Genomic DNA, 7935 nt, shown 5'->3' with positions numbered 1-7935 from the left:
TGCAGTTTTGTACAAGTATTAAAGTTTTACTCTGAAATTTTATGATTTAATAACCTTTTTTGTTTGATGCCTAGCATCAAAACAGCAACTGTAATAAAACGTCAATTCCTTAAGTGTCAGAAAAAAGGAAGAACCATCCATTATATTTGTCCCTCTAAAGCCTAAGACTGATACCTCTGGGAATTTTTGGTTGGATTTATTAGTGAAAAAAAAACGTGATCTGTTATCATAGGCTTAAAAAAAAAAAAAAAAGCATCTCCTACTGGCAGTTCAATCACCATTTTCCTTTAACACAAATGTGAAAACCTGAGTTCTTTCTTTTGTCCTGGGTGAATCAGAATGATGCTATATACTAAGCTAAGATCCCCTGACTTTCCAGAGGCTGTCCAGGGACATATGCAATTATTTTGCCCCAGATGCACAGCAATTTGCTTAAAAAAGGATATAGAGGGGGGCGCCTGGGTGGCTTAGTCGTTAAGCGTCTGCCTTTGGCTCAGGTCATGATCCCAGGGTCCTGGGATCGAGCCCCGCATTGGGCTCCCTGCTCAGCGGGGTGTCTGCTTCTCCCTCTGCCACTCCCCCTGCTTTTGCTCTCTCTCTCTCTCTCTTAAATAAATCAATAAAATCTTAAAAAAAAAAAAAGTCACATGTTCTACCAACTGAACCAGCCTCCAAAAGGTTTGTTTTTTGTTTTGTTTTGTTTTGTTTTAAGCCTCTACATTGCTTTATGGGTCTAAGCTGTGAAGTAGTCCACTCCTAGACTGACTGGTAGCTTAGTTTCTAGTTAGTCCTACAAAAAGTAAGTGTGAACACAACCTGGACCTCTGGAGCACTTAACGTGATTACTTCGTTGTCTAAGGTGGCATCACAATCTACCCATGTTATGTACGGGGTAGTTCTCAGTTTGGAAATGACGTAATTTATTTCTGAACTACCAGATGATAATATTCACATCTTAAGTGGAACATAAGTGTATGGAGTAAGTTGTTACTAAGAAACCCACTGCCCTTGCCATAGCAGCTTTCTGGGAGTTTGCCCGTCAAATGGCAGCGATTACTGCTTTTGTTTGCAGATCTTTTTGATATCTCTTCCTCTTTGCTTCTTGGACTGCGTGGCTTCTTTTTGAAAACTGAGCCAGGCACGCCTTTTTTTTTTTTTTCTTAATTAAATGTGTTGTATTGACACATGAACAGACCAACCAATGGCACAGAATATGAAGTGGAGAAATAGGCCCAATTAAATATTGGAATTTAGGTTATTATAATAGAGTCAAGTTGGTGTGCTAAATATATATTTGTTCTAGTTAAATATTTATTATAAAATCCTATGCTTGAAAAGTTAGCTCATTTACCTCTATCTATTGATACCTATGTCAATCTATCTTCTTAGATAGTTGCAGATTCACATGTGGTTATAAGAAATCATACAGAGTGATCCTTTTTGTCCAGTTTCCCCCAGCACTCCATTTTGACATGGCTAGTCTACAGTTTTTGCATCCCAACAAACTCCAAACAGGACCACAGTGTTTCTGATGGGCCTTGTGTTGGTTTTGTGACTTTTTCCCCCCTTTTGGCTCACAATTGTCCTACCCACTAAGCATCTTAGTATTTAACCATATCAGTGCTAATTTTAAATTCATACAATCTTGATATTGTTGACTGTTCTTTGCCTTGATGTTTAGAAAGGGATAATGAAATATTAAATAGAGGGATCTAAAATCTGAGTAATGTAGTACCATAGTATTATCATACAGATTTCTATAAGATTTCATTTGGCCCCAAGCTCCATAATCAGATATAAGATTAAACTGGTCTGTCTGGAGTTCTTTTACTTAAACTAGAGTGATTCTCCACTCCAGCCCTACAGCTGTTGTATCACTCTCTACACCAGGCCAGCACCTGATAAGCTTCTGCAGAAAATAGCTATGTTCTCTATGTGCCAAAAGCTATGTTCTCTTTCTTGTTTTGTGTCAGCAATGAGTTCCTTCCCCCAAAAAACGACCTTATAAAACTCTTCTTTCTCTGTATGTTCTCTGCTCAAATCCTCTATAACATCTTTGGGATTCTGTATTTTGCCTCTACTCAGTCTGACCATAACCCTCTTGAATTCATCCTGCCCCCTCTCCTTGTGTGTCACACCTGGCCTCCCAGCTTCACCTCCTGAGCACTGGCATCTCAGGGTGCCACCCTGTCCTCACCTGTTCTCCCTGCTTTGTAGACCTCTGTCCTGACTCCTCTGTCTGCTGGGTTTGCTCACTCTTTGTGTGACTCTCTTCTGCTTATCCCAGGACTCTGTCACCCACATGATCCTCCCTAGGTGATCTCATGCTTTTCCATCATGCCAACAAATAATGAGAATGTTGTGGGATTTCTTTCCTAGAGGTCTCAAAAAGCAGGAGTAATCTTCCTTGAGAACAGTGTGGAATTTTTTTTTTAAAGAAACTTATTATCTTTTTATTTTATTTATTTATTTTTTAAAGTATCTCTACACCCAACATGGAGCTTGAACTCACAACCCCGAGATCAAGAGTTGCATGCTCTACCCACTGAGCCAGCCAGGCACCCCAAGAACAGTATGGAAAACGTAGCTGAAAGCAAAATTTTCCACATAGTAAGCCAAGGTAGCACTGGGTTGGGAAAATGTATAGCAAAGAGTGACTGAACCCAGATGAGAAAAATAAATCCGAGACTGATTTAAAGTCCCCGAGTTCACTTTCTAACAATCTGAAGGAAAACTGAGAGCATGAAATGTCCCCTAAAAAGATCTGGGATGATGGAATGCAGGGTTTTTCTGTGCAGATCTCTCGCTGACCAGCACTGACAGCCCACTTTTGAGGGTAAGATGATGTCAGGTTGAAGAGCAGAATCTTTGTCAAGGCAGAAGAATTTTTTTAGAAGCTCTAGGGAATATAAAAGTTTAGGAAGACTCAGCACTTCACATTTTCCAAAAGCGCCTCCTTATACCCAACACCCACCCTGACCACCCTCCACTACCACCATACACACACACTGTGAATGTGGTGAATGTATGAAGGGCCGGGAAAACAAAACAAAAAACCTCAACACGTGACTAGTTGCGCTGTCCTTGTCCCAAATCACTAGACTGCGTTTATCTCTTCTCTTCATAGCTTAGCCCAATGAGAATGTTCTGTTTCAATTGGTTCTTGGAAACTGACTTTATTATTTTTTTATGGTGAAAAATTTATATTTAGATTTAGCCAGCTGGACTCAGTTTAGATGATCCCAGTTTTGTTGGCAACATCCAAAGCATCATAGTCAGGAGCCAGTTAAATCGAACATACGCCTTCTTCTCTCTATTGGGCCTGATCAGGGTGTTGACCTTGGCCATGACAATGTCATAGAGCTTCTTCCCAGCCTGTTTGATCTGGTGCTTGTTGGCCTTGACATCCACAATGAACACAAATGTGCTGTTGTCTTCTATTTTCTTCATGGCTGACTCAGTCGATGGGTCAGGGAGAATTTGATGATGGCATAGTGGTCAAGCTCGCTTCTCCTGGGGGTGCTCTTTCAAGGATATTTGGGCTGCATTCAGAGACGCAGTGTCCTGGGCCATCAAAAGCAAGTGACGTGCAGATCTTTTTTCTGTGACTGTGGACGCCTTTTGGCACCCCTATCGTGGCCTGGCTTTGGCTTTGGCTTTGGGAGGGGCAGGGGCTTCCTCCTTCGCCTTCGGTGCCATATTCGTGAAAGGGCAGGTTCTTGTAAACTGACTTTAAATCAGACTCCCCTCCTCAACATCTTAGTGTTGACCATAGAAGGAGGTGGGAGCTTCCCCCACCACCAAGAGGGGCAGAAATCCTTCTTGTCCTCACTCTAACCCCTTCCCGCTCCTGACAAGCCTCAGCGTTCACGGGGCTTGCCACCTGCAGAGGGCGTTGAGAGTGGATGAGCAATGTTGCTCTTCAACTTCCCCTTTCCAGAGCCAAGTTAAATTCCGGAGAACCACATACAGTGAGGATTTTTGTTTTCTTTCTTCCATCCCCAGTCCGGGTGGCGGCAGAGCTCAAAGGGTAGTCTGTTCTGGGGAAAAGACGGCGTCTGCCTCTCTCCCAAACCAGCCCTGATCAAATCCCAAGCAGCCGGTCCTTAGATAACACAGCTGAGAAACCTGAAACCAACAGCTCTGACTCTCATCAGTGCCCAGCATCACCGTCTGGAAACCGAGACATGCTGCTGAGATGCCACAGTGATTGAGTGTTAAGTGGCATGGCTGGGGCTCTCACCAGAGTTTATAGCCTGGACCTATGAACTTAGACAAAGAAGGTTTTCAGAAAGTCTGTCTGGGGCTTGAGCACTGGAGCTGTTTTGTGGCACTCTGCACATGTACTGGCCATTAGGATCATTGTTCTTCCCTAGCAAAGCCATACGGTAGGTTAATCCAGCCTGCTGTCCACTTGCCTGGGTTGCCTGCAGCTTTCCCAGCAGGTGAGTGGATTTGACTGTATTTGAGGCAAGGGAAGGAACATCCATATCCCCACTTTTGCTTCAATAGAGGAAGACATCCTTAAATGAGTGGGCTGAAGAGAAGGCAGAGCCTCCTAGGATGGAGAATAAGAACACTTATCTCACATCTCTGCCCTCTGTTTGTCTTTCCTTTGACTCTTTTCATCTGGTTCCTTTGGCTCTCTATGATGCAATCTTGTACACATTCTTCTATAAAGATGGTAAATATTCATTATTACAGAGTATTTACAGAATGACTTCTGGGCTGGATGCTATAGAAGGAGTACAGGTTGTGGTCATTGACAAGCCCCATTAGGGATTTGGGAAGCTGTGAAGTCTGGAGTGGTAGATATATATGGAAGAGTTTCTTCAGGATGAAAGAACAGGGGTCGGAAATCCAGCTTCCCTCAGAGGCTTAGAGACCCATAGTTTATTCTGAAAATGCTGAGAACACCCTCAGTGCTGCAGAAGGTGGTGCCAGAGAGCTAAGTCAGGCAAGAAAGCTGCCTCCGAGGCTACCATCTACAGCACCCCCAAAGGGAAGCATGTGTACACCTGTATTTGTACTCGTGGGGACCAAGCCTGTGGGATGTGTCTCGGGAGAAGAGAAGAAAGCACCAAGAGTTCACTCAGAGGTATGTGGGTCAGAGGTTTCAAGCCATGGCAAGCCACATAGCTCTCAGACATCAAACATTACCAGGACGTGGGAGTGGGGACGAAGCTACTCAGAGCTGGGGGTCGCTATGCCTTAGCTTCAGCTACAAAGCCCCTCACCATTATCTGCAGTAGCAGACTGCAGACTGCAGACAGGAGAGAATGTCTTTCCACAGAAGGGTGAGAGAATGTCTTTCTAGTGAGGTTTAGTGGTCAGAGAGACAGGAGGTGGAGCTCCAGGGAAGGCTCATTTAACCTCTGTTTCAGCACCAACTAATGAGCAACAAAGAGTGCTGTTCACCCTTTCTTCTTGTGGGTTTCCCAGCAACAAAGCAAATCTGAGTGCAGGGGAATAATTGCTATTACTCAGTTGAAAAGCCCGAACAAGTCAAAGTTAATTTTTTGACTTAGATAATTATCTGTTGACTTGCTAGAGAATCCCTTTCCTTGGGGGAGGAAGGCAGGAAGAAAGGTTGTAGTAATTTGGAGGCATTCACACTGCAGACTGGAAAGAGAAGCAAGACCTAGCAATAGATGCCAAATTTAAGCTTTGAAGCATATAGTTCCAGTCTGGGTCATGCCTTGCATTTGCTGAAGATCGAATCCACAACTCATTTGCTTGGGAGGGAGAGGAAACCATAAGCTCTCAGTATGTGAGCTGCCTGGGATCCTTTCCTAAAAGCTAAAGAGCTTTGTTCTGACACAAAACATCTCTGCCCTCTGTTTGTCTTTCCTTTGACTCTTTTCATCTGGTTCCTTTGGCTCTCTATGATGCAATCTTGTACACATTCTTCTATAAAGATGGTAAATATTCATCTGTTTCCCCATCCAGTATGCAAAATTATTTAGGACCACAAACGGAGGGAAACTAAGGCTTGGGGCTTGGCCAGAGTTCATACAATTCTTTCCACCATCCAGAGAGAAGGGCCCAACTACACTGGCAATCAAGAGAAGTAGCCAGTAAGAAGCCTTCAGTGAGGGTTTCCACCTTGGGACTCGCCTTCGCAGTAGCAAACTCTGCAAAAAGACCTGTAGAAGATGGACTTGTGGAAGGAAGAGAGAGGAAAAAGGGACCTCTTCTGTAAAGAGCAGAGCAAGCAGCACTGAAGAGGGTGGGGAGGAGGAGGAGAAGAATTATCATGTGGCTTGGTGAGTTATGGATGTGCTGAGAGTGAGCTCAGAGTTTCCAGGGTGAATATATTGCTCCAGGGAAACTTCCAGGGAAATATGTGCAAAGGAAAAAAAAAAGGCATTGGATCTGAAGTTAGAAAGCCTGAGTTTGAGCGCCATCTAAGATACAAGTCACCTACATCACCTTGAACCAGTTACTTAACATCACTTATCTGTAAAATGGAACTAGTGAAATCTATAGGCATGATGTCTTACATGAGCTGAAAGAGATAAATAAATGCTTGCCAAGATGGCCATGGCACTGAGAGATAGCTTCAGCACTGTCCTTTTCTGTCTTAGGAATTCTCTCAAAGTATGAGAATGGAATTCTCCCCATTGTCACAGTCTAAGACATTGACTTAGCAATGGCCCAGAAACCCTCACTGAATTATCATCAGAATTCCCGCTAACTAAGATATCTCCATAAAATACTTCTGAATAGCAGAGAAGCTCCTGAAGTAAAAGACAAGAGCGAGGGTCTGTATGGGCAGAAGGCAATATGGAATGTTGGCTCAGAGAAGGAGTTCTCTGGGTCCAATGGAAAGAGAACCAGAGGCTAAAGATCTGGTTCTAGTTCTGATTCCACCACTGCACTGGTCATGTGAACTTGGTGCAGATCACCTTGAAGAAACTGAGGTTTGCATAGTTCATCTGTCAATAGAGGAGAATACCTTTCCTACTATTCTCATGTGGTTGTGAGAAAGAAAACACATATGAAAAAGATGTAAAAATGCTCTGTAAGCTCAAGGTGCCACATTATAAAATAGGTGTCAGGTTTGAGGAAATGGGCAGGGGGCCCTGGGATCATGGGAGTTACTTAGTATAAGCTGCCATCCCTATGACTAGAATAAGTATTGCTCTGGACACAAGAGTTCTGCTACCACACCTACTGGTCACTGTACACGTTTCCCTTTTGAATTCTCTACAAACCAGGATTTTCTGGCCCCTGTGCTAGCCTCGGCCCATTTTAGAAAGCTTCAACTGACCTCTCTCACAAAGCCTCTGCAATTTGGGAGAAGAGACTTTGTGGTTTGACCTGATGCTGACATCCTAGCCAAGCCAAAGACCAGAGCCCACCCCATCCATATTACAGGTTACATGATGGAAGTGCTCTTTCCTTTCAGGTGTGATTTGTGCAATGTGACCCTGGGCCATTCTGGACAGGGGCCAGCACTGAAGTGGGAGACTGAAAGGACAGTGAAAGTCATCAGAAGAACCAGTGAGGATCCAGATAAGTTGACATGACAATGAACAGACATTGGTGGCAATACTGTGCCACTAAAATTATACCTCAACCTATATACTTAACTCTGGACCTGAGGGAGAATGACAGCTAGCTCAAATGACTGAAAAAAGAATTTGGGTCTCAAAGTCTGGATGCTGCCTTGCTGTGATATTAGGAGTCAACAGGGGATTTGGAGCAAGCTGTCTGAAAGCAGTGTCTGGGTGTGAGGGAAATCTCAGTGCTGAGGAGACAGAAGAGGGAGAGCCACAAGGGTTTCCTGGCCTCCTTCTCCCTGCCCACCCCTGCACTCTCTCACCATAAGTAGAGAAAAAATGATTTTTAAATTTTTTTTTTATATATTTACTTTTTTAAAGTAATCTCTACATCCAACATGGGGCTTGAACTCACAGCCCCAAAATCAAG

At 43.7% G+C, this 7935-nt stretch overlaps 1 pseudogene; it reads right to left on the bottom strand.

Annotated features, from left to right (window-relative positions):
- Positions 1-3232: 3232 nt before the first annotated feature.
- On the bottom strand, positions 3233-3699 carry LOC118535771 (large ribosomal subunit protein uL23 pseudogene; annotated as a pseudogene).
- Positions 3700-7935: the final 4236 nt, after the last annotated feature.

This window comes from Halichoerus grypus, chromosome 6, assembly GCF_964656455.1.
Source record: "Halichoerus grypus chromosome 6, mHalGry1.hap1.1, whole genome shotgun sequence".
In the NCBI taxonomy this organism is placed as follows: Eukaryota; Metazoa; Chordata; class Mammalia; order Carnivora; family Phocidae; genus Halichoerus; species Halichoerus grypus.
This window is presented reverse-complemented; position numbering and strand designations above follow the sequence as displayed.